At 40.1% G+C, this 11,740-nt stretch overlaps 1 long non-coding RNA gene across 1 annotated transcript; it reads right to left on the reverse strand.

Moving 5' to 3' along the window:
- Positions 1-3,888: 3,888 nt before the first annotated feature.
- On the reverse strand, positions 3,889-5,170 carry LOC112574365. The gene is made up of 3 exons (XR_003101423.1): positions 4,858-5,170; positions 4,396-4,438; positions 3,889-4,057 (listed from the first exon to the last, which is right to left on the reverse strand). It is a non-coding gene; the product is annotated as an uncharacterized LOC112574365 (long non-coding RNA).
- Positions 5,171-11,740: the final 6,570 nt, after the last annotated feature.

Raw genomic sequence — 11,740 nt, forward strand, 5'->3', positions numbered from 1 at the left:
ACAAAGACACACCCCTTCCCTTACCCATCTATTCCTCCCATATTCATCTCTATTACCCCAACAACACATTTCGGTTACCCAGACTCCTCCTTGTGATAGCCAGATGCTGGTAAAACTACCACCAAACCAAAAGAACTTTTTAAAGGGAAAAAATTCGCTAGGTAGTGGAGATTGATACTTTCTCTATCTTCAGTGAGGTCTAACGTTTTGACATGCAACATCTGGATGTTAGAACAGTTTACCTTAACAACCCCGTTCTTTTATAGAGCAAGAAACTAAGCAGATCCTTGACATCGAAGATGGACAATAAAACAACGGGACAGAACCCAAGATTTAATCTGTAAAAATCATTATTGTTCTTTACAGTTTCCTAACCATTCTTGGTTACTGTGGTGCTCACCTCGCTCTTCATAGAAGAAAGCCATCGAAAAGTGGTTTACTAGTTCTTCCGGTTGACACAGTTAGTGTCACTAGGTAATCAGTCCTTATTTGACCTCTCTCCTCAATCCGAAATTATCCGGAGAGCAGAAGGTTTTCATTAACTGAGAATCATGCGACACAGTTTTCATTCACTCTGTGAATACTGTCTCTTGGTACGTTTGACCAAACACACTTTGAAGTTACATGTCTTGATGGATGGAAAGATGCTGATGTTAGAAGAGAAAAGTGCTTCCACCCGAAGGGATTTTTTTGCAATATGGAAAGACATGGAGGTTATTTAATTTAATATACCCTGGTGATTTCCCAGTGCCCGTGACATTACCACCAGACTTCTAGAGAGGAACAATAGTTTTAGCTGCTCCTTTAAAAACTCAGTTGCTGTTGTAAGAGAAAAAGTGAATTTATAACAATGTAGGCTTTCTGTAACTTTATTTAGTTCACTGTGGCTACATGATATTATCAAAGAAGAGACCTTTCACATATAAAGCCTACCATATAAGCAGAGCTGATACAGCAAAACAAAGAGCAAGCACAACTGTAATTTTAACCAGAATTTGACAATTTTACATACTATAGAATAGAGACAATGCTACCCTTTGAAAAGCAATCTGTAAAAGCCATTTCTTGCTTTTTTGCACATCTTCATCTCTTTATTGTACCTCCGCTATTGCCTCTCTCTCTCCCTCTCTCACACACACAAACTCCACAATCTCTCTCTCTCTCTCGTGTTTACTAAGATACAGTGGAACCTCGGTTAGCGAACGCCTCGGATAGCGAATTTTTCGGATAACGAACAAAAATTTCTTCAAAAATTTGTCTCGGATAGCGAACAAAATTTCGGATAACGAACAGCCACGTGAACCACACGTGACCGACCAGCATGTCATCATTCGCGCTCGAGACACAGTTACGATCAGTCGTTCTTTATCTATGAGCATCCTTCTTATTTAGTGATTTTTGTGCTTTATTTTAATAAGATAATCCCCAATAATGGCTCCAAAGAAGATTAAGAGCAATTAACAGTAGTGAGGTAATGTCAAGGAAGCGGCCAACAAATGAACTGAAAAATGAAATGATTTCAAAGTGTGAAGGTGGCATGCGTCTGTCAGATATGTGATGCATTACCCAAGAGTTTTACAAAAAGACAGAAGCAACAGACACTGGACAAGTTTTGTCCTTTAACTTGAAAGCTACAGAAAAAGGAAGTTATCCCCGATTTTATAATGTCACGTGTGCTCATGGAGGGGGAATCAAACAGTAATTCCACCCCTTCCTCCCCTCACTTGCTTCCAACCACGCCGTCAAAACGGCAAGTTTTCTGTTGTTTAAATGCTTTCGTTAATGTTTTTATGTTTATTTAACTCCATTTATATTGCACTATAACTGCTCTCGTTAAAACAAATACCTATATATATATATAGCCTGTAACTTTCAAAATATTAGCGAGTCAACAGGGGCTGGGAACCAATTAAATCTATTTCCTTTATTTCTTATGGAAAAAAATGTTTCGGATAACGAACATTTCGGATAACGAACAGCTTTCCAGAACGGATTAAGTTCGTTAACCGAGGTTCCACTGTATATACATGTATTTTCTTCTCCAAGACCAGTCTGTCAACCTTTCTGTTCACGTGACAAAAGTGACGTGGAAGGATCGTTGAGACAAAACAAACCCATCGCCAGCGATGTTTGATAACACACACACACACATTCCAATATATCATTATCCTGGTTTTCCCTCAACTACTAATGAAACTAATGACAATACCCTGGCTGGGTCTGCTGAAAGCCAATAATCTCTATCGGAACTGTCGAAACTAAGTACTGGGAATGCCTTGCCCCTCTATTTTCGTATTTTTCGTAAACTGTCAAAGTCATACCCTTTGCGTCTTTCAACCGCTTTAATGTTTTGATTTAAAAACTGATGAGGTAGAGATCAGTCCGTTTATATTCAGGTTTATTTAAAAATTCTTTATTATTATTGCTGTTGTTGTTTTGGCCCCTTACTGATTTTGACATTGGATAGAAGAAAAATTATGAGTAGTTTTCAATTCAAGCAAGAGGACAAACCGGTCCTTTATTTGTGATGCCAAGATACGGACTTACTGGCAGTTCACAACACTAAAATGACATTGTGATGAAGATATCCGTTATGCTCTTACAAGAATATATTCTAGTATAAAAGATCCGTCGACAAACGTTCAAGTTGGGGTTAGGGGGAAAAAAGAAACATGGTTGCAAGGTATATAGTAGAGGGCAAGGGAAAGAACTCCATATATTATTATTATTGTTGTGATTAAGCGTTTTTGTCGAGCGTATAATGTTTTCCGTTTATTCTTATTTACCCCAAGCGTGCAGACCTATTGATATCTTTCTGTAACTTTAACTAAATGAAAGAGCGAAGAGGCCAGACGTCAACATGAGAACAAATTGAACTCTTTGAGACCATTATTATTATTTTTAATTTTTCTGTAAAGCGCTGTGAGCTAGCCTTTGATGGTGGAATAAAGAGCTAAATAAGTTGTCTGTGATGTTGTCATTATTAATAATGGTACTGTCTTGCAATACAGAATTTTACTATCACGGAACAAAAGGGACAACTGCCATCAACTTCTGAGAGATGGAGGGAGATTTTAGAATTCTGTTTCTTGGTGTCGCGTAGCGTCATTATCATCATCGTCGTCGTTGTCGTCATCACACCAATCTGGAGACACGACGTCTGTTAAATCTCTGATGTTTGTTCTGTCGCTGCTGTAGAGGATTTGGACAGTAAGCCGCTTCAAACATCTTTAGTACTTGTCCGGAAGTGTCACACCACGTGATCTTTTAGCCGCCAATTTTAAATTTTCTAACCAATTGTGATCCTCCCGCTATGAAATTGGGCGACTCGGAAAAAGCCAGTTCATTTTATACGAGTACTGTTCACTTTAACTTCGTACTCATGAGTTGTTGATAATTCATCAAAAGGGAAACGATTGTTTGAGGTATCGGAGAGTTGTGTGCCCTTGCTTCCGGATTAGATCGCAGTTGTCATGCGTTACGACTGCTTACGACATCCTCCCAGCGACAGTACTTAGTCGGCACAGCATGCATTGTGACTAGTGTTTGTAGTATTCTTGTCATCCACTCTGGATGTAAGAATAATATGTATGAGCCTGTATTCTCTTGTAGATGAAAAGAATGGATTATGAAACTGTAGACAGGTCAAAATGTTTGAAGGCAGAGTTCTTTGTTTCTGTGTCTTGCTGTCGGAGAGGGTTACTTTTGCGATAAATTCCTTTGACTAAAATCTTAAACATTTACACAGAGTGTTAAAATAGACAGTGACTGCACACACAGGCCGACAGACAACGAATACAGAAATAAATAATGTTGACATTTAAAGAAAACAATACGTGCCACCTCTAAAAGAACGACTACAACTCGCACAAAACACCAAAACTTTTATAAAATTTCCATATTTTATTTTCTCAAAACGTGGGGAAGAGAAACCTCGGATTGGCCGGGAGGGAAAAATATCAGAATGACGACTTCGACAACTGTGAGAGGTCAAAGGTGAAATGACGAGATGCCAGTCAGCAGCGGTGCCCCACGTGACCTGCCTCCTGCTGTGGATCTGTAGACAAAGGAAGATGTCATGGGAAACGACTTCATCAATTCACAAATATCATCACTTGTGTCCATTTCGCATTAAGTAGATGAACTCATAACAATTTGATAACTTTGATGTTTTATTCTCCCGCTTGTCATGGACATTGATGTATTTCGTATCTCCATTATATCAACTATCTCAGTAAAATACAGTGTAATATCTATATAAAAAATAAATAAGGAAAGTTTGATGGACAGAAGCGAAGTTATTTTTTACACGCATTTAAAAAAAAACATGTCAAGAGTTCTATTTTCTCAAAATGCTCTTGAATAAAGTGGATAGAATTCATAAAGGATAATTACCATTTGAAATATCTCTTGTCATTTCTTGTCTTTATTTTTTACCCTGAAAAATAAAATGTGTTCGGAATTTTACTGGAGACAAAGAGATTTTGGAACAGCTTACATACATGGATACATTTGGGTGAAATTATATTAGTCACCATATGGTACAAATACTGACACAATGGTCCTAGTCTCCATTTACGTTTGCTAAATTTCATTTTAGGTAAGACATGAACAAGCAAAAAAGATAATGAGGCGAGCTCTCTCTCTCTCTCTTTCTCACACACACACAAGTAAGATACAAAAAGTTAGTCGAAATCAAGGAACACTCAATTAGACCAGGTTAGCCAGAAAAAAGACAAGAAATTGAGAGCGCTGTGAGCATGCTCCTTTGTGATAGTGATTATGATTATGCATATAAATCACATGTTGATTATTATTAAAGAAAGAAAGAAAGAAAGAAAGAGACAGAATTCTCACCTGTCTGTTTCTCCACCAGTGATATGCGCCCCGTGCAGCAAGTCCAATCAAAGCCGGCCAGATCCTCTTTTCCAGCTCGGCGTCCTCCTTGCTGGCAAGCGCCAGGCTGGCCGCGTCGGCGTCCTTAGCAACAAAAGCCATCACCAGGCACAAGGCCAGCAACAGGTAGAAACTCTTCATTTTGATGACAGTTATCTCACTTCGTAATGAAAGACCTGGTCAAGACCACCTCTGATTATGTGGATGCTTCTCCGGTCAGTCAGTCCTCAGTCCTTTCTTGCTGGCCAGTCGGTGCAGGCTGTTGGTCCTCAAGCTGTCCGACGCGAGAATTTAAACTGTTGGAGATCCTGTTTATGGTGATGTGGACTCCGTTTGTCCAGCACAGATAGGTGATATTTCTCAAGAGACGGAAGTGGTTGAAGAGCTTATCGGAGGTGAGGACAGTCGCGTGTTCCTGTTGATGCGGAAAGGGTCAGCGGGTTGAATAGCCTCTCTCCTGCAACCCCTACCCTCTCCAAACTTCGAAATACCCAGCACAGTGCTGTATTCTTCTACTATAATTTTCAAAGCAAGTGATGGTGGGTTTACTCTGGATTCAGAGGTCGTCACTTCCTGTGTGAGGCCTCCCAAACAGTCCAGCAGTAGTACACAGACTGTACACGTGGTGGGTTGGCTGGAAAGTTTGGATTTTTATTGAAACTCGGAGAATTCCTATATTGACGCAAAGATGTGTCTATACAATTATGTATCATAGTAATTGTCCATGTATACTGTCATACATTCTGAATCCACTATCACCGAGCTGTTCCGCACTCTCCATGCTACGCTAGGTAGTCACACTCCACTGACCCGTCCACCCGGTACACTACCCCGGGTTCTGAGGTTCTGAGCACGTGGACAAAACTCATCTCCTTGATCCCTTCCAGTCGGTTATAGAAAGGGTGCTGATGATAAAGTGTCATTTCTGGCCTTGTTACACCTGTCAGGTGCATTTGATACCGTGAATCATTCTCTGCCTCTACACAGACTTCAGCAGTCTTTTGGTTTTCATGATGCTGCTTTGTCCTGATTTCGATTCTATTTCAGGGACCGAACCTAGACTTTGTGAATGATGTTTATCAGGCTTCTGTCATGAGATATGGTGTCCCCCAGGGATCTGTATTGGATCCAATAATTTTTGCATTAGATATCTCCCCTCTGTCTGATGTTATGTTACGCCATGCCATGTCACATGTGAGTTATTCTAATGATACTCAGCTTTATTAGCCAGCTCCACTTACTGAACTCTCTGGACTACTGACACTGACAGGGTTAGGTGTTTATAAAATTGATTTGTTTGTTGGCGGCGCTTTTGCAAGTATTTTAAATTTGTCCATGATGGTCAGAGCAGGTTAGAACAATGAGGAAGAAAAGTTGGCACATGGTTAGCTTGTGTCCCTCTGAGGTAAAGAAGGAACGCTTATAAAATCGTTCAAAGAGCCTCAATATTAATTAACTCTATCCATTTACAGTATGTCTGCAAACTTCAGCAGTTTCTTGGATGTGGCATCTACATGTAACACTAGCACTTACCTACTTCATTTCCCCGCTTGGCAGCGAGCTCAACAAGCTAGAACACAAGAGCTACAAGAAAAATAAATTCATTAGCACAACTACAAACTGCAAAAATAAAAAACAAACAAAGGTTTGAGGTTAGAGGGGAGGAGACATGTTTTGAAAAGGCCAAAGGACAACAAAAATATAGAGCAGAGAAATGTACACGTGAACAGTAACACCATGTCTACTTAGTATATACCGTCGTTGTGTATTTATAGGATGATATCTGCTTTTACTATGTTTTGGTTGTTTACTTATATGTAAATCAAAGGTAATTTCTTATTCATTTAGTGGTTTCAATTTATCTTTAAAATGTCTCATGTGAATGATCTGCTTTTGAATAGCAGAAGAAACTTGTACGGGGGGAAAATATAACAGAAATCAAATCATTTGAAATTGAAGTGAAAGACGATAGAAACGATAAAAAGATGATGAACACTTAGTGCCAACGCTTGCCAACTGGAATCAAAGTGGGAGAATCGTCCAGACCGTAAAGGCGGAGAAACGAACCGAAACACTCAAGAATCATGGATGTATTTGTAGCCAATCGCTGGCGACGTACGTGGAGGGTGTGGCCAATGGAAAGCGTCGTCTCTCTCTGTCAGAGGACGCAGCGGATTCAACCGCAAGGTGTCCTGTGATAACACGATTTGCATGTGGTTAAGACAGACGTCAAGTGGCTTGGGAATTAGAAGACTTACTTGCTTACTAATGAGAAATAATCCTTAATCATCAGAATCCACGTTTACAGGGACTCATCTCTCTCTCTAATACACGCACGCACTCACGCATACACACCAGTTAGTATGAAATATCCAGGAAACATTTTAATAACCTGTAGACCATTATAGTATTGTGAAACCTACTGTCCTTGATGTAATTATAGAAAATGCTCTTCAAAGGAATAAAGTACTGTAGAAATGTTTATTGTCTTTGTACATCTTGTTATCTTTGTACTACTTCGACGATGAGCTCAGTTCATGTTATTATTTCTTGGTTAGAAGGAAAATTATTTGTGTGTGGTTGAGATTGTTTTCTTTTAGTGTTTTGTTTGATTTTGTTTCTTTGTTGTAGTCATTTGGATAAAAGTCTTTGAGCTTCATGTCTACACGTGCTCTTGCTGCCCTTGTTGCCCTTGTTGCCCTTGCTGCCCTTGTTGCCCTTTCTGTTTTGTACAGAATGTTATTTTGAAGTGCGAACATTGAATCTTATTGACAGCATTTCTGCTGGGACTTGCTTCATTCGCTTCAGAAGAGACCATGAGTTGCAATTAATAAGCTGACACGACAATCACCTTTTTGCTGTTTAATATTGAAAACATTTCTTCATATTCTCAAACCTAACCCATTTCTCGATAGATTTTAAATATTCTCCTGACACCAATAACCCTTATTTTCTGGAATCGTCACCGTTAAATCTGCAGCGAGTCTTCACATTGTTCTTCGTTTTACATCTTTTTGATTATATTCAGCGTACTGAGCGTGTTTATTGGCTGAGATATAGTTATACAAATAAACATAATTATTGTTTTAGTTTTTAGCCTGCGCATGTCCAACTCCTATCGACTGAAGATCTTCAAATAAAAACATCCATGAACTTCATGGGGCTGTATTTAAAACGGTAAAGGTATATGGGATTGGATAGCAAAATTAATATAATAATCAACACAAGCTTACACCAAGTTTCTAGCTAAAAAGAAAACGTATTCATCCATATTCTGGGTTGTCGCCATTGCAAGATGATGGCAACTGTTTGTTCCGCTTGGCCCTCTCAATATCACACATAAAAGGAAAAATAGTCCATGGGACGAGTCACCGAAGGACATACATGTATGCAGTCCTTGTGGATGAAAGTGAGGCAGAGCCGATTAAGCCTGTTTAATGAAACTTCTCAGAAAGCATTAGCAATTATCAGCGGTTGGGTACACGGCGTTTGTCAGAAACCTCTGACCTTCTGCCGTAAGTAGGTTTTCCTGCTGGCAGTCCACGCTCTTCAGAATCGCCAATCTGAACTCTGAGGTCGACTTCGACATCAAAATTTCCACCGACAACTTCAGTGTGCATTGCTGCTGCTGACGAGCGTACATCTGGGCATGCATGGGTGTAGGGAAGGGGAGGCTGTAGGGAAGGGGGATCGGCATTTTACGCCGAGCCAGCAACTAAGGCTACATCACGGCAAGGTAGCCATCCCTGTCAAAGGCGGGGTGTGGATAAGTGGGAAAGAGCGAAGGAGGACATCGTATTTGGTTAGCAGCTGTTACTTGCATTACTTTGAACAAAGCTTTTTTCACAATACAAAGACATGATTTTAAATACACTGCGATTGTTTCATACACGTTGTTCATACTGGCATTAAATTTTATTTACAGTAATGATATTACTTGGCCTAGCTGGCTAGAGGGGACTAGCTCGATCTCTCGTTTTGTTTTGTTAATGGATCGACATTAAGTTTTAGCGTGTTTTACCGACGTGTGATGTTTGTTGAGCCGTTGTCCTCTGTTCTCGAATGTTCTTCACTGCTTGTGATGGGTTGTTTCTTCCAGTCAACACTTTCATCAAATGATGGCTTCGGTTTGCCATCTTGTTTTAGGTTATGAGCCTTCTTTATCGACACTTAAATTTTTTCCATTTTGTAAACTAGGTTCCTTTTCATTGTTTGACGGACCATGCAGGTTGCTACAGTCTTAGTTAAGGTTTTACATCTTCGATCAGTTCGCTTGAGTTGATGTCGTCAGGTGATAAAACGCATCTCGTGTCATCCTGCAGTGCGGCACACAGGATACAAGGCACCAAACAGAAAGAACTGGACAGAGATGTGCAGCAGTCTCTCATCTTTTGGTTCGGTCAGAGAATTCCCAACTAATTGACTAATCAAATATCAATTACTGATATTAAGTGTGAGTGTGTGGGATGTGACTGCCTTTTGCTTAGCTTATTGCTTATGAGAGTTCCAAAAAAAGGAAAATTTCTGTCTCTGTTGTGAACAGAAGTACACAATAAAGATTTATTGTACAGTAAATTATTGTAGCTCCCCAATATAATCTACCAAAGTAAGGGAGAAAACTACACAATGAGTCAAAACATTTTGACGTTCAGTAAGCTCCCTTTATTAAGCGAAGCGTCTCTGGACTCATGAAGGGTGATGAGCAGTTGAACGTCTTCAAAGTATTTAAGAAGTACTTAAAGTCTTCAAAGTATTATATCGGTGGGTGTGCACTGCCTCTCTCAAGATGGCTTGTGAACTCAAAGAGCCATTCTGCAGGCATCCCTATGAGCAGCACAAAATCACAGACCTTTACCTATTACATCCCTTTCAATAGCTGGAATGGTTATATATTAAAAAAAGGGATCATCATAATTTTTTTGTGCTACACGGTTAATTAAAAACCTTTTGCTCAGTTTTCAAAAATAGTCGAGAATCCGTTATAGGTGTTCATATCAGAATTTATTTCTGAAAGGAATACCGTTCTTGGGGAGGAAAAAAGCTTCCTGGAGCGGACCTAGCATAAATGTTAAACATATTTAAAAGTTACAAAAGGAAGGAAAATATAAATTATCAGAAAGTAATGGTTTGTTCACTGGCCTCGCGTCATGTGTAGCTGTGCGGCTTCTCTCTCTCTCTCGTTCCTGTCACGTGACGTGGCTCCAGATCGCGCCATATTGCATTTCGTGGTGTCGTCATGGGAACCGTTCATGATGAGGGAAGGAGGAGAGGATGAAGCAACGGGAAGGAAGTCGGTTGGGTAGTCGCCACGAGAGTGTTGTAATCTCAGACACGAGATGTACTTTCTTATCGACTGCAGCTGCTGCGGAATAATTGGGTAATGAGGACAAATTATTCAGGCCTCGCCCTTGACCTCGCTGTCATCACCTGTATAGTGCATTTTAATGACATTTCCTTGACCTGCTTTACATACCTTAGTCTCTCAGCTCACGGACATCTCCCCGAGTTCGATTAAGAAAAAGTGAACATTCGTCTATTACATCATAATACTTATTATTATTGGTGTACACGCAAGCACGAATGCACACGAATACACGCAGACAGTCGGATAAATTTGATTAAACTAACAGAGTTTGGGGAAATGTAAAAAGTCTGCTTGGCTACATAACACAGGACTCAGCAAATTACAGATGAAATAAGTCAGAATATTCTCGATGTCCAACTCATAAATAATGTCCTCAAGGTCTTTGTGAACACGCAAAGAAGCCGACAGACCTTTGTATGTGTGTATGCTTCTGTATTTTTCTAAGAACATTTTCGTGAATGGATACCAAAAATTTACACTACCCAATGGATAAACTCAGTGAAATGCACACAAACATAAACAAAAACTGGTAACAAAAACATGTAAAATTTCTCCGGCAGGAACTCGGAAAAAAATAACTTACAAGATTTCCAATTACAGAATCACCCATTCACGCGAATAAATTAACCGATCAATCAACTAAAATTTGCATGCAGCTGGCTCTGCTACCTCTCAGTTTCTAGAATGTCACCAAGTTACATTATTCGACCTCACTACAACTGTACTTTAGCTGCGATCCGTGTCCGGAGGATGGCTGGGGAATTAATTTGTCACTGGAGCCGGCGAGGCAAGGCGTGGACAGACGAGACTCGGGTACTCACGCACTGAAGCATGGAGCATATCCCTTGTCACAAATAAAGTAATTAACTCACAACTGCTGGCTGCTCATGCTGTTTTTCTGAACTCATTCCCGGCTGAAATTGCTTCGAAAACATCTTGTTTGCGTCGCACAACGAAACATGGCGGGGAACATGTATAATGACTGATGATTAAGAGAGAGGTCAAGTGTCACACAAGCCGGGGTGGTGACAGAAAGAGAGCGAATTGAGAGGAGAAAAAAAGTGCTTCATGCCTTCCTGGTTTGTTGTTTGTTTGTTTGTGTGTGTGGTTTTTTTTTTTTTGTAGCTGAGAATTTTACGTTCGTGTGCACTGGTTTGTGATGTTCTGTTTGTTTGCTGACTTTATGGTTCATTGACTTACACACTCGTTCATTCTGTCCTTATCCCCACTTTTACCCACTTGTTCATTGTGCTGGATTCCATTCTGTGTTTCTTGATGTTATTTCACTGGTCTCTTCATGAAAAAGGGTTTAGTGGACATTTTACCCTGGGCTAGGGAGGAGCTGAGTGGTTACCTGTGTGGAGCAGCAAACTTCCTCCCAGTCGATCCAGCTATTGAGAATGGGTGCCTGACTCGATAAAGGATCCCCCCTCCTCCTCCTCCTCCTCCTCCTCCTCATCATCATCATCATCCCTTTAA

The sequence above is a fragment of the Pomacea canaliculata genome, linkage group LG10, assembly GCF_003073045.1.
Source record: "Pomacea canaliculata isolate SZHN2017 linkage group LG10, ASM307304v1, whole genome shotgun sequence".
In the NCBI taxonomy this organism is placed as follows: Eukaryota; Metazoa; Mollusca; class Gastropoda; order Architaenioglossa; family Ampullariidae; genus Pomacea; species Pomacea canaliculata.